Raw genomic sequence first — 14456 nt, 5'->3', positions numbered from 1 at the left:
AATCACACGCACACACATACATATATAGATGATGGGTCCTGGGATCCTGGATCGCCCATCTTCGCGTGTGGGAGTGTTTTAAAAGGCTTGTCAAGAACAAAAACCTCCCCATCACACCGCCTCACTTAAAAGGAACAGCCCCTGCGGCGGAATCCCCGGCAACTCCACCGCGGGGATGCTGTTAATCAAAAGTCAAACAAAGTGTTGCCTACTTTTCTGGGCTGCCTGCTCTGTGATTACAAGCACAACATTTTAATTGGCTCTTTATGTGTGCCCTCGCCAAACATTGCCGCTGGATAAATGAAACGGCTTAATCCAGAAACTACATATGCTCCGACATGCTCAGGATACACTTTCGTCCTGGGGGCGGAGCCAGAAGGATGTGTAATTTAAGTTCTTCCTGGCTGTCTATAATTGGCAGTTCAAAGCTGAAATCGCAGAGTACATTTTAATCTGTTTAATTAATAATAAGTATAAGGCAGCTTTTGAAATAATGATATTATCGGTTCACTGGCACTTGAATCATCGTCCTTTTCCATTTTCCTTTTGATTGCTGAACAAATCTCACTGAACTACGTGTATTCTCAAGCAATAACATTCGCACATCACGTTATAGCTACGAGCATACACGTGGCCATTGGAGATTTCAGATTGCCACTTTAATCCACTTGGCACATAACCAAGCTCTCGCACCTTCCAAGGTAATCGGATACCAAAGCGTTACGGTCTCCGCGCTTGGTCACTTTGCGGTGGATTCCATTTAATTTTCATCTACTCACCCTCGGGAGCAGTCCCGGAAGCAGGTCCTCCGTCCACCGTCCTCCACGGTGGTTTGTGTTACGCGTTTGATGCGCCTAATAATGCCGAGCCGCAGAATTAATTGCACTATAATTCGTAATTAAGTTACCGGGGGGGGCTAACACGAAACTATGCGCGCTGGAATGCCGTTGCGGAAAGGGTTTCTGCTCCGGTTAATAAAACCGAAGGTGCTCGCCGGCCAGGACTGAGTCTGCTCAAAGTTTCCAGCTCCAGAGTGTCCTGTAGAGGACGCAGGGCCACCCATACCCTTTCATAATTGTACATGTAACTACCGTTGTTTCCTCGTAATTAATTAATTACATTACACACAAACTTGCTGTCATCGGTGGTTGGTGGGTGGCTGGTTGGCTGGCTGGTTGGCTGGCTGCCTGGTTGGCGGTTGCAACGTCTGGTGGCGCAACCCACCTCTCGCACTCTGTTCCAGGCCACAAAAAGGCATCACTTTCCATAAAATTAGTTTGTTTCGCAATCATTCTTGCTGGCCCCCGAGCACCCAGCCCGCAGCCAATTATTCTGCAGTTTTGTGCGGAAAGCAAAGCCAATAAACTACTTTAGAAAGTTTTAAGCGAAAAATGCAAAATGTTGATAGAATTAAGTCCCTAAACTTTGCAATAAATATACTTTGTCAGGTGACCGGTGAAGGTTAGCCAATAAAGACGGTGTTCGCCATTTAAGTCTAATATTACACATTTTTTTCCAGCATTAATTGCGAGTTGGAAAAATAAGAGAGCTCAGACGAGAGGAAAAAAACGAGAAAAATCAACAAATATCAAATTTGTTCTTCTGCCATGGCCGTGGGGCAATTGGTTCTGTGATGTTGCTGCTGTGTCTTCGTGTTGCTCCTTGTTGTCCTGTTGCTGCTGCTGGTGGTGCTCCTACCCACACACATACACACACAGACAGAGAGATACAGGACATAGCCACAGCAACAGACGGAAAATAAATCGCGCATAATACCGCATAGCAGAGCAACAGCACGAAGTATTTGCACTGCGTGACAAACAATTTGTGCCAACATTGACAGCGGAGCATCCACTTCCGCCTGGCTCTTAGCCCCACAACTACTGCACCAGACTCCTCCTGTATCCTGGATCCAGTATCCCGACTTCTTATTCCCCCCCGGCCTCGTTATTGTCCTGCTGTTGGTGTATAAATAAAAATATTTTTATTGCGTGGCCGGCTTGGGTGTTTTAATTGAAAAATCATTCGCAGAACTCAATTAGCAACAGTCGGAAGGACATCGGGCAGCTACCACATTTGATTTCAAATCAAATTATGAACCGGACACGTCATTAGAATACCACAGAATGTCCCCGCCATCAGCTATGCAGAATCCACGCAGCCCGGGGTAATCAGGTTCGATCCAAGGACCTCCTCCCCTCCAAGGGGTGGAATCCGGCAGCGCATACATCCCGCAGCTAATGTGACACATGATTTCATTCAAAATTTATTTATGCAAACAAAAATGCTGCCGCAACAATAACAGCGCCGCCAATTCCCCATAACAAAAACAGAAAAACACAGAAAGGCATCCTCCAATATGCCAATAGACGGGATGCCAATAGAAATTGTTGCAAAAGTAAACAAAGTATGCAAAAAAGGGAAAGAAAGAAAGGAACTTTGATTTTGTTTGGTTGGGATCCGGGTCGGACCTGGCCGGACCGTACAGTAGGGCCTCCTGCCTCCAGGATTTGAAGTGAATTTTTGATCATTTCTTAAAATATTTACCCGTCGCGTCGATAGTTCCGCCCCATGATGGCCAATAAAGAAGTTGTCGCTGAGTGCTCCCAGGATATAAAGGATATGGGCAATGAGAATGGCAACGGGAATCGACATTTTAATGGCAAATTGCAATCACAGCCACAGACACTAAAGGGGATTAAGTTTAAAGCTTTGTCTGCCACTGTCTGGGGGTGTTGTTAATTAAAACTCCATTCACTGCTGCCCCCAGGACCTGCTCCTGATACTCTTGCTGAGGTGAGCACTCTTCGTCCTTGTTTATACTATATGATATATATTTTTTCATCAGAAGGGCATGCAGACTCCGAGTCTCCGGAGTAGTAGTGTCTGCTTGTCTTACTAGTTTTTTCTGACCTTTTTTTTTGGGAGGATAACTACGTGGAAGAATAAACAGCAACAGCAGTGGGGAGTAAATGAATAATTTGTTGACACTTTCAACCCACTCAATCAAGAGTTTTTTTCAGTTTCAGGACCCACTCATTTTTTATTTTTACCCGGCCCGGAAACAAGTGCAAGCAAATGAACCTGCTCCTGCCAGTCTTCTCTGGAAGGAAGGAGCTCGTCTTTGTTTAATTAGTTGCCACCATAAGTAGACGTGGTCTGGTGGGGATGTGTTTGGAAAAGGATTCAGCTTGTTAGTCGTTGGCCTGAGAGGCAAGCTCCGGATCTCAATGTCCTCAGAGGACGTCCCCCACCCCGCACTCCACATTATTACGCTTCAATACGTAAATATAATTGATGTTTTAAAAAAGTCTCAAAGTTACGATAAGTATGTGCCAACAATATAGAGCCGCAGGCGATATGCGACATACTTTTGTCATAAGTCCGGCAGCTGGAACATTACCCAAGACCAAGGACCGAGGACCTACCCCGAGTGCTCATGTTACGGCCCAGCACCCACCTAGCCCCCCCACCCCAGTTGTCCAACTCAAACATTAATTGGCACTTAAAGGCATTTAATGTTCGACTGGCTGAAAGCCAATGTATTTTCTTCACTTAACTGTGGATTTTTTGAAACAATTTTGATGTTTTCACATGTCATTGAAAGTTGAAAAAAAGTAACTATCGATGACTTTATAGATATTGGTGCTCGAATATGGATGTATATGTATTTATAAGCCATAATCTTTACTGGATACTTACCCGCAACGGCGTCCGCGCCCGCGGCTGCCAGCTCAGATTACTTACTTCGCATTTGGGAGGGATTAGAGTATATTAAGCATACGCAGTGTTGTCAGCGCCAAAGGTCGCTTCTGAGAAAAGACTGGAGAGATGAATACGTGATAGTTGGTGGTGGCATTTGGTTCTATATCTGTCTATCTGTGTCCTGTTTCTTAAAGTTAACTAATCTACTATCTTAGTCTTTAGTGAGAACTAACATCTCCAAGGATGCCTCCCTCTTAGTCCTCTAGACTGCCTTAAGAGACAAATATTTAAATTTGAAACCATTAAAGATAATCTCAATTCGGGGATTAGATCCGACTCCTGACTGCCTGAGCTCCAGGATCCCGGGCTTGGGCTCCCTTTGGGTCTTGTGTGCTTGCCTGTCTGTATCATAAGCCGAGAGGTAAATAATTTCCCCCTTTTTATTGCCCTGCAGTCAGCATAAAAAGTCAATAACTGGCTGCAATTTTCCTGCTACAGCTACTGCTTCGGCTCCGTCTTGAGCTCCTGCTCCTGCTTCAGCTCCATCTCCAGCTAGACACTGTTTTCTTTCCTGCTGCATATGAGCTGGCAATAAATTCTGGCTGTACCTAGAGGAGCTGCTGGCTGCACCCAGTCCTGGAGCTCCTCTGGCACATTTATTGCCTTTCCGGGCTTTCTTATTCGCCCGGCGGCTGCGCTGCTTGTTTAGCGCAATTAATGAGGCCGACGAGGCTCGGGGCTCGCATGGGTTATCAACAGGTGTTGGGTTTCAATTCCTTGTTTATGGCTTATCTGTCAGCAGCTCCACACACCTCATACCCCAACCGACAACCCCCATTCACACCCAAACCCACACCCACACACACCCTCCGGCTCAGTGTCCTCGGGCTCTGTTTTTAATTTAAACCGAAATTAAATTCGACCATAACCCATGTCAGGGACAAACGAGCCAGCGACGACTTGGCTCGGCCCCAAAGGACATTAATTAAAGTTGACGTTTAGGTGTTAGCACTGCCAGCCGGCGATATATCACAATGATCAATCACACAGACACATGCACACGAGGGACCTGCCGAGGGCAACAGGACCTTCCAGGATTCGGCTGGCCCGAGACGAGGCTGCAATTGAATTGCAGCTTGATTTTTTTGGCTTTTTGGTTCACTCTAGTTTGGCTTAGTCGCTATCTTGGCCATAAATTGAACTACCATATGGTTAGCCTCGAATATGTGGCTCACCCCCTCTGACGCGATAAGCACACTGCCAACATCAAATATTTAATACGATAAAAGCAAGCTAATAACGGGAGTGCGCTATCTACTTACCCAGCCATATGGTGGCCTCCATCTTGGCCGTCCTGGCCTCCATCAACCGCTTCAGGCTGGCGCAGCTCTACCCTCTGGACGGACAAACCAGCGGCGGGATCCACTCGTATCTGCGTTCAGAGATCCTACAGATCCTAAATTAGAGGCTCGATCTCCACCACACTTGGTTGTTTTTTTTTGTGCTTGCACCACCATTGTCTTTGTTTTGAAACTCTTGGACTTTGCAGGAGCGGAACCAGAACCGTTGCCAGTCAGACTGTGACTGTTATGAAGTTTGATAATTTATCGGGCAGCAAGTCTAGGTAGCGTTGGGGCCGCCGCTGCCGCTGGTGGCGATTCTGCTGCTGCCGCAGCTGCTGCGGCGGCTTCTGGGCCCCTGTCGAAGGTGGATCCGGGGTGAGGGTGGTTGTGGTTGTGGGTGCCACTGGCGGAGAGAGGGGGGGGGCGGTGGTATCTATAGCAACTTGGGCGCGGTGACGGTTGGCTAAAAGGGATGAAAATTGATTCAGCCTGTTGAGGCTGCTGCCTCTGTCGCTGCCTCTGCCTCTGCCTCAGTCACTGCTCTGGTTCGGCCTCTCTGCTGCTGTCGCTGCCGCCGTTGGGGATGGGATCCACAAGAGCAACCAGTTGCCAGGGCGGCACTTGACCTCCTACTGCAGGGCGACAGGCAGAGCGGAACCAGGCGCCTGCATTTGTTGCATGCCACCCACCTGTAACGCACACGCCACACTCTGGCCTGCTTGGGAAGTCGGGTGTCCTGTCGTCCTGCCGTCCTGGTGTGGATTCCATTCGGTGCTGTTATTGCCGCCATGGGGGCAGCAGGGCGCAGGCGCCGGCCTGCGCTGCCAACAAGTGAAGCAACAAGCAGCAAAGCACAGTCGGCACCTGGCAGCCAGAAAGAGAGGGAGCTGCCGGGCCGAAAGAGACAGCCTCAGCTGGTAATAATAATACGGAATACAGAGTACGGCGTACGGGCAGCTGGCGGCATTTTTATTATTTTTTGTTGCCAGTTTTTCTGCTTTCTAGCTTCTTTTTCTTTCCAAGCGAGAGTCAGAGTAGGTGCTGGGAGCCGGAGTCGGAGCCGGAGCCAGCGCCAGAGCTGGTAGATCCTGGCCATGGAGCGGTGTGGCAACTAGGAGCTTATTATTATGCTTAATTATACCCTGACCCAAGGTAGTTTAGTTTTCTAGGAGGAGAATGTATGACATTGAAGAATCTAGGTTCCATTAACTCCATCAAGGACTAAGCCAAGATCAGCGGTTGGATGCAGTCATCCCCCTTAAAGATACTTATCCCATTCATATTGATCTGTCAGGTTTTTAAGGCATTACTGAGAATCCTTAAGTTCCTCTTCATTTTTTCCGCATTTCTTTATTTTGAAAAATGCTACAGAAAACAAAAAGTTCAAGCAGAGGGGGCGGAAGCTGCTGGCATTTAATGTGCCTGCCCCTTCCCAGTGCCCTGTATCCTGTCTCTGTATAGCTTGGGACAGGACTTTCAGGTGAAGCAAGTAACAAGTATGTCTCATATGTTTGACTCTCCGCCTTTTACTTAGGCGGTCCAAAGGCAACAATGCTGACAACTACAAGGACCTCGGCCGGGATGGGCGGAAGATGGAGACAGACGGCGACAGAGTCGATGCTCAAAAGTCAATTGTTTGTGCCTGCTTTGGAGGCGAGTCTGCATAACTTTTCGAAGGACTTCACATACACAAGGACATATATATATCCAACGTCCTGTCCTCTCTCTATTCCCGACCTCCCGACCTCCAGCAATGAGTTTAGTTTGCGGCATGGAGTGGAGTCCTTTCGAAACTTGTTGCTGCCAAAGTTATCGAAGTTTGCGAAGCGACTTTAATTTGCCACAACTTGTGGCTGCAACTTGGGTTGCAAGCAGATCTGTGAAGTATAGTGGTGGCACAAGGAATTGCGGCAAAAGCAATTAGCACGAGGCAGGGGCCAGGAGGCTGAAGTGGTAAAAATGTGAAAAGTTGCGAAAAGCTAATTACCATTGATCGATTAACCTTTGGCGATCCCTAAGTTGAACAATTTGCTACTTTACACGGCGATTCGATTGGAAAGTATAATGGATATAATGGATTCCCCAATATTCCTGATATTTATGGGGCTTCTTCTCGTTCCGTATAATCCCCACAGCCATATCCAATGCTGAGAATGAGTTTCGTTCCATATTATAATCCATATTAAATTCAATTAGTGAGTTAAATACTTGTAGAAACTATAAAGACTCTAAAAATGCCTTCAAATCAGTCAAAATCAAAAAAATGAGGACACTGACTGTATCGTTTTTGTGCCTCTGCCTTGCTGGCCTGGCCTCTTCGTATCCTAATGAAGTAATCAATAGAACATAATTAAAGCTAATAGATTTCTAATTTAAACATTCTTCTTAAACAAGTATTCCGGGGCACAAAAAGAATGCGCCGCTAAGGGAGGACTCAAACCAAAGTGCTTTATGCACTGCGTCTTCGAAAAATTGGGAGTTACTCGCAATGGCAAGCTCGTCACTAGCGGCTACACCAATCTAGTCAAAGATCTGTCAGCCCGAGACCAGAAAATTATAAAGGATATAGAGACCAAGTGCATGAACATCTCAGATGACAACAAGTGCGAAATGGCCTTCAAGTTATCCCAATGCCTAAAGTCATGAGAGTTTTGTTCCCGAAAATATTTTTCTTAAATTGTGACCAGAAAAATTCAAATAAAATCAATCTGTGAAGAGACCCATGTAGTATCCGTACAAAATTCATAAAGTTTAGAGTGAATTGATTTTGGGTTGCAAGCAGATTTGTGAAGCAATTAGCACGAGGCAGGGGGCAGGAGACTGGAGTGGTAAAAATGTGAAAAGTTGCGAAAAGCTAATTACCATTGATCCCCAACATTCCTGATATTTATGGAGCTTCTTCTCGTCCTGTATAATCCCCACAGCCATATCCAATGCTGAGAATGAGTTTCGTTCCATATTAAGATCCATATTAAATGCAATTAGCAAGCTAAATATTTGTAAAAACTATAAAGACTCTAAAAATGCCTTCAAATCAGTCAAAATAAAAAAAATGAGGACACTGACTGTATCGTTTTTGTGCCTCTGCCTTGCTGGCCTGGCCTATTCGTATCCTAATGAAGTAATCAATAGAACATAATTATAGCTAATAGATTTCTAAAGATTCTTCCGCCCATAGAGTAAGAATGTCGGGATACGAAAAGAATGTGCCGCTCAGGGAGGACTCAACTATAAAAAATTGCCTCGAGTCAATACTCTCAAATCAAAGTGCTTTATGCACTGTGTCTACGAAAAAATGGGAGTTACTTCCAATGGCAAGCTCGTCTCCGGCGGCTACACCAATCTAGTCAGAGATCTGTCAGCCCAGGACCAGCAAATTATAAAGGATATAGAGACCAAGTGCATGAACATCTCAGATGACAACAAGTGCAAAATGGCCTTCAAGTTATTCCAATGCCTAAAGTCATGAGGGTTTGTTCCCGAAAATAGTTTTCTTAAATTATGGCCAGAAAAATGAAAATAAAATCAGTCTGATAAGTCTTACGTTGTAGTATCCGTAAAAAGTTCATAAAATAGAAAGCTAATTAATGTTCAACACTTTCTCATCCATAGAAGAGCTCTGCTTTATGAAAGCTATAGAATTACAGAATCTAAGGCATATATATATAGGGATCTTCAATATCAAACACCTTAACTGACTGAAGGAAACTATAATCACTGTAGCCCTAGAATCCTTACGATCTCGACCATCATCTCCTCATTTAAACACAATATCCTGCCTCCTTCTCTTAAGGACTTTGACGAGATTCGGTCGAGACGATTTTTGGCAGAATCATAATCTCCGACACAATCATAAATCAAATCCTTGGCCAGAGCCTCTGGAAGAATTAAATAAACTTGTTCAGTTGCTGGAGGAAACGCTGGAGGAAGCCCAGACAAAGCCAGCAAGGGAAAACAACAATCGGACTGCCGCACACATGGTGGATGGTGGGGTCTGTGTGTTTGGCCTACTTTTTGTGTGACGCCAGGAAGAGCCCACTCTCGCTGGCAGCCAACACCACCCCCTGGGCCAGCAGCTTGTTTATGACGCGATTCGCAGGGCAGAGGGGATTCCCCTGGCAGCCCCTGTCTGGCATTAAACACATTTACACGCCCATCTGGCAACAGCTGCTTCTTTCTGGTGCTCTCTTAAGCTGTTGCTTTGATATGCAGGCACTCGAAAAAATCGGTATCTGAAATCTAAGCTTTAATTAAAGACATGACAGTGATGGGTCACTACATGGACGGAACCCAATAGTGATGTGAGGCCACAAAGTCAAGAAGTAGGTGACAAAGTTTCGCCAGGTGTATCTAGGGGCGTGTCCCGGGAACTGTCTGATATGCAGATGGAGTTAAAATCCGAAACTGGAGCCCGGTGACTCCTGTCTAGCTGGATGCATTCCGTTTCGTTAGCCACCATTTGCATATTTTTACGGCCGCCGTGATTCGATTGCGATTGCAGCAACCAAACCGTTTTAACGGCAATGGGAAACCAGACCGGGCCGGGACCTGGAAAAAAATAACAAGGGAAATGGCAGGAAAAAAGTGGCAACAAAAAGGCAAAATGGCATCGAAGGGCACAATAAGCATATAACAATGACATGAAAGCCAAAGTGAGCACGGATCCCCAGTTCCCTGTTGCCGGAGCTGGCAGGACCGACGAAGCTGCACTTTGTGTGCCCCATTGTGATGTCGTCGTCGTCGTCGTCGTAGTCGCCGCCACAACGGACGCATAACACGAGGAAGGAAATTGTAAATGAAACGCACTTGAAATGCTGCAGGACTAAGCACTGGCAAGGACAAAGGCGGGAAGGGGCGCTGCGGAGCACGATGGCAGAAGCAGAGTTGTAGCTGGAACTGAAGCCAGAGATGGAGCTGCCCCCCGCCCAGATTGGGTTACAGCTTGTGTCCGGGCCAAAGGCGCTTGTGGGCTGCCACATATGGAGCAGGCTTTAAGTGCAATTGTATATCCTTGGCACTCGGCTTTTGCGGTATGCGTGTGCGCGACATAAATAATACAAGGGCGAGACCCAGGACCAGGACCAGGTCTAAGTCCTGGTCCTTGTATCCTTGGCAGTGTCTGTGCGAGTGTTGCGGCATCTAAGGACACCCTCACCCCCACCCACACACATGCTAGTATGATGTGTGGGCTCGGCTACCCTTTCATGTAATTATTCATGTAATTGTCATCCGAACTTCATAAGATTTCATTTAATGGGCCATATACCAAATATAAATTGGCTTTCTTGATTTATTCCATAGCCGACCCCCGCCATCCTTTTTTTGTGGCAACATCTGTCTGTGTCCTGCGAGGGTGGATGGAGAGCCACCCACCTGATTTGTCCATTTGTTGGCACGCCAGAGGAGGGGAGATCTCTCCGAAAGAGCTCACACCGCAAATCGAGTTACGTATGCAAATCCCTTTCGGCTTGCCGCACTTTTCCATTTCCACGCCATTTTCTTTTTGGCCAAACCAGAGCTGGCCAAGTCCGAGTCCGGGTCCGAGTCCTGCAATTGGGCAGTGCAACAATTGCATTACACAGTTGCTCCGCTTGATCGGACCAGTTGGTGGAATGCAATTACTTTCGGGGGATGCCCCTAGCTGGGCAGTTGTATGTCGGCACTAACAGGATTAGCAGAAGGCATTAACCATTAAGCCTGGAACAAGGACAAGCCAGGGGCTGATCAGCGGCTGTTTGTTAGAATCTAACACCGAAAATACGCTACCTCAATTGGTATAGAACTTTCTATATATTCCACATCTTATTATTATTTGAATAAAGTCATATCGCTCATCCCCCTTTTCACGGCGAGTCCTTTATGAAGAGGATATAGACCGCCTGCTGCCAAAGCAATAATCTCAATTGTCCACAATATTGTATAATGATCTCCATAGCTCCCCAACCCTCGTCCTTTTTACCATTCTTACCCCCATTTATTCATTCATTCATTCATTCGTTCAACCCTGTCAGTGTGAGGGGTGTGGAGGACTCCCTTTCGTCCTTAATTCATATTCATAAGCCAAATTGTGAAATTGTTGTACAATTAACGCTCGATTATGAGAAGGAGTAGAGTCCTTCGAGCTATAAGTATTAACAGTTCCGAGTTCGATCTAAATCTAAACTGGAGGCCAACAGCAATCACTCGACATTCGACTCAGTATACCCTTCTGACCTGACAAGGGTCCTGGCTCTCCAGGACAAGCATCCATATGGTGAGTTCTGTTCAGTCCTTCGCCGCTACTGCCGTTGGATTCTGTCTATTTTTTAATGCGGCAACAAATAAAAACAAAACTGCCAAGCCACCCCAAATGACTCTTGCTGGGACGGAGCCACCCTCTCCCCAAGGAGACTCCCCAAGGATCAGCATCGTCGCCATGGCAGAACCCCGGCACAGCACAAAGTGGCACGGGGCGGGGGGGACTAGTTGATGAGCTGGCGCCGACGAGGACGACGACGGTGACGGCGACGGCGACGGTTCGGGACAGGAACATGTCACCCACACGAGCAGACGCCAATCCGCCTCATGCCGCACAGTGGGTCACTTGGAGGTGAGCAGGCGGAGGAACTCGGAGAGTAGGAATTGGCTTTTGAGCCGGAGCTGGAGCTGGAGCTGCCACGCTGAGCGGCATGCTACGAATGCCACTGGCCTGCGGCGTTCAGCCAGCATTAACGACCCAAAACGTCCAGTAAGCCAGGACCAGGACCAGGACCTTGTACTCGAAAAAAATAGCCTTAACATTGAAACCCTTTAACTTTATGATTCAGGGTCTTATAGCAGAGCTTTAAATAATTTAAGATTCTGTTAATATTTTAGCTTCTCTCGGCCCTAATCTCCACCAATTAGTTCCAAACTATTTCTCCAAGTGTAAAACTAAAGCCACAGCCGTCACTTATCGCGAGAAATCTGTGAAGTCAGCCACAATTTTTGGCGCCAGTCTGCTCGCTTGCCAGCTGTGCGTGCGGATGCGTGAACGACAAGTCTCCAGGACATCCAGGACATCGAGGACATGCCCCAGCGAAGGGGGTGGCAAGTGTAAAATCATTTCGCCATGCTTCATTTTAATTTGCCTGCCCCGAACGTATTCAAAGCGCGTGCGGCATGCAGCCAGATCTGTGTAGCTTCAGTTTTAATTTACTTATTGTTGCTGCTTCAATGGCCAAACCTGAAACCAGGAACGTGAAACCCTCAAGTCCTGGACTTTGTCCAGTCTCAGACTCAGAGCTCCCTGTTCCATATGCCGTGGTGTGGTGTGGTGTTTGGTGGTCCCTGGGTCGGCTCCAACTTTATTAAATCCAAGTTGATCGAGCTTCCTTTGGGGCTTTGCGCTGGCTGGGTTTTCGATTTGAAAATGAGGTCACAGGCGACTGCCATATGGGAATTGTTTTCCTGTTTTTCCAAACAGCCTTTGAAGACCTGAAAGCGGGGCAGAAGAGGGGGCTGGAACGGCAATGGCAATGGCAGGAGTCATGAAGCAGCGCCTTCGTGTAGGCAACACTTTTTGACGCGTTTTGGATTTCAGCCAGAACGTAATCTGAATACGGGACGGATACGCATTATTGATGCGTTACCAGGACACGCAACTATGAGGGGGGGACTTTGCCCCGCCTTTTTGCTCCCCGAGCCGTAAGGACTCGCGCAACAAGAATCTTCCATTAGCCGCAGCAGATTGACTTTGCAGAAACCCGGGATTAGAGGCTATGCTCCCTGGCTGGCTAATGATATACTCCTGCTCCTGCTCCAGCTCCAGCTCCCTTCTCCAAAGTAAAATTATAAAGTGCGCAGCAAAGCCACTACAATTAATTTCGGGTAGCATTGCAAGATGGCACGCTATCCTCCATCCCAGTATCCCCAGCATCCTTCGTCCTAGTCTCTAGTTGATTTTTAAGCCAGCTTAAGTCGCGCTGAGCAGGCTGCAAGTGCTATGAGGCGAGGGGGTGGGGATGGAGATCGGCGGGAAAGAGTCCTGTTCGAGGACGTTGTTACCTAGCAGCTTGCACAGCATTTGCAAATTAACTTGGATTCCACACTCTCGCTTCCACACTCAAGACCCGCGACTGGAGATGCCTGACTCCAGATTGGCATGACCCTCGGAAGGGGTGGGAGGGATACTGCCTCCCTCATAGGGACGCCTCATGAGGAGGCTAGAGCGGCAGAAAGCCAAACAATTAGCCGAAGTGGCTTAGCAGCGGGCGCCTGATTGAAATTAAGTGCAATTCGAACGGCGACACGAACTGGGAGCAATAAAAGCAATTTACCTAAAGCCCCCAATATAGTGTCCGGAGAATATCCGGAATACGATTCCCCTGTTCTATTCGGGGTGCCGTCCTCTGCCCAGGACCTCTCTTCAATTGCACGGCTCTTTTGAGCTGGCCTCCTGCGTGTCCACCATACGTGTGCCTCGCCGACTGCACTGCCAGAAACCAGCCAGCTCAAAGATAGATGGTGGATCACCAAAGATGTCAGTGGTTTCTCTCAGTGTATGTTTGCTAGAAAATGATAAGAAAGGACGAGGGGGGGCGAGGGGCTTGTTTGTCTGAAACCGGCATTAGCGCAGCAGGTCGCCAATGCCGGCTATTGTGTTCCCTTCTGGGTTCACCTCTCGATTTTATATTGCCATTATTTTTTTGATGCTTTCGCCTTTGTCCTGCACCCTGCGTCCTGTGTCCAACATAATTGATTTGTGTCCCGAACGAACTCAGCAGTCGCCCGTTGTTCAGATGCAGGAAAACTTAAATATATCCATTGAAAGGTACACACGTATGTTGACACTTACAAATCATCTGGTTTGCTTTAACATCCCGAGCATTTCGGTCGATTCGTTCCTTTCGGTGTGGTATGTGTTCCGGCATTTGTCACCTTTTGAGCTTTTGGCCCGGGTTTGTTCTGTGATTAATCTCAATTTGCCGAATGCCACATCCCCAGGAACTCTCGGTTGCTTCCCAAAAAAAGTGAAAACTTGACAAACACAATCCTGGACACAATCTCTCCTGTCCTCTGATATGAGGTATTGCTTTAAGACAATGGGGCGTGGTCCCTGTGGAAGACCCATGACAAAAGCATCTCTCTAACCACAAAACTATGGAAATGTCACACATAGTCGGGTGAGTCTTTCCCTTCAGTGAAAGGAACACCATGTCCTTTGTGCCTTTTTGCAGCTGACTACTGGAGCTTATTATTTTCGCAACAAACATCTATGTAAGATTATAAGTTCATTATACGCTTTGTGTTGATTTTTGTCTGTGAGGTAACCTGAAACCTGAAAGAGGGGCCACCGAATGATTATGGCCACTGTCACTGTGGCCCACTTGGAGGCGATAATGAGCGTTATGGCAACAGCCGGAAAAAGAGGAAAAGGAGCCCAAATGA

General features: G+C 47.1%; 2 long non-coding RNA genes across 2 annotated transcripts; one reads left to right on the top strand and one right to left on the bottom strand.

The window, feature by feature from the left end:
* Positions 1–6378: 6378 nt before the first annotated feature.
* On the bottom strand, positions 6379–7153 carry LOC138926076 (uncharacterized). The gene is made up of 2 exons (XR_011442416.1): positions 7051–7153; positions 6379–6993 (listed from the first exon to the last, which is right to left on the bottom strand). It is a non-coding gene; the product is annotated as an uncharacterized lncRNA (long non-coding RNA).
* A 562-nt stretch (positions 7154–7715) lies between these two features.
* Positions 7716–8587, top strand: LOC138926128 (uncharacterized). The gene is made up of 2 exons (XR_011442490.1): positions 7716–8169; positions 8227–8587. It is a non-coding gene; the product is annotated as an uncharacterized lncRNA (long non-coding RNA).
* Positions 8588–14456: the final 5869 nt, after the last annotated feature.

This window comes from Drosophila bipectinata, chromosome 2R (genome assembly GCF_030179905.1).
Source record: "Drosophila bipectinata strain 14024-0381.07 chromosome 2R, DbipHiC1v2, whole genome shotgun sequence".
Classification (NCBI taxonomy): Eukaryota; Metazoa; Arthropoda; class Insecta; order Diptera; family Drosophilidae; genus Drosophila; species Drosophila bipectinata.
The sequence above is the reverse complement of the archived record's forward strand: the minus strand, read 5'-3'. Positions and strand labels throughout refer to the sequence as shown.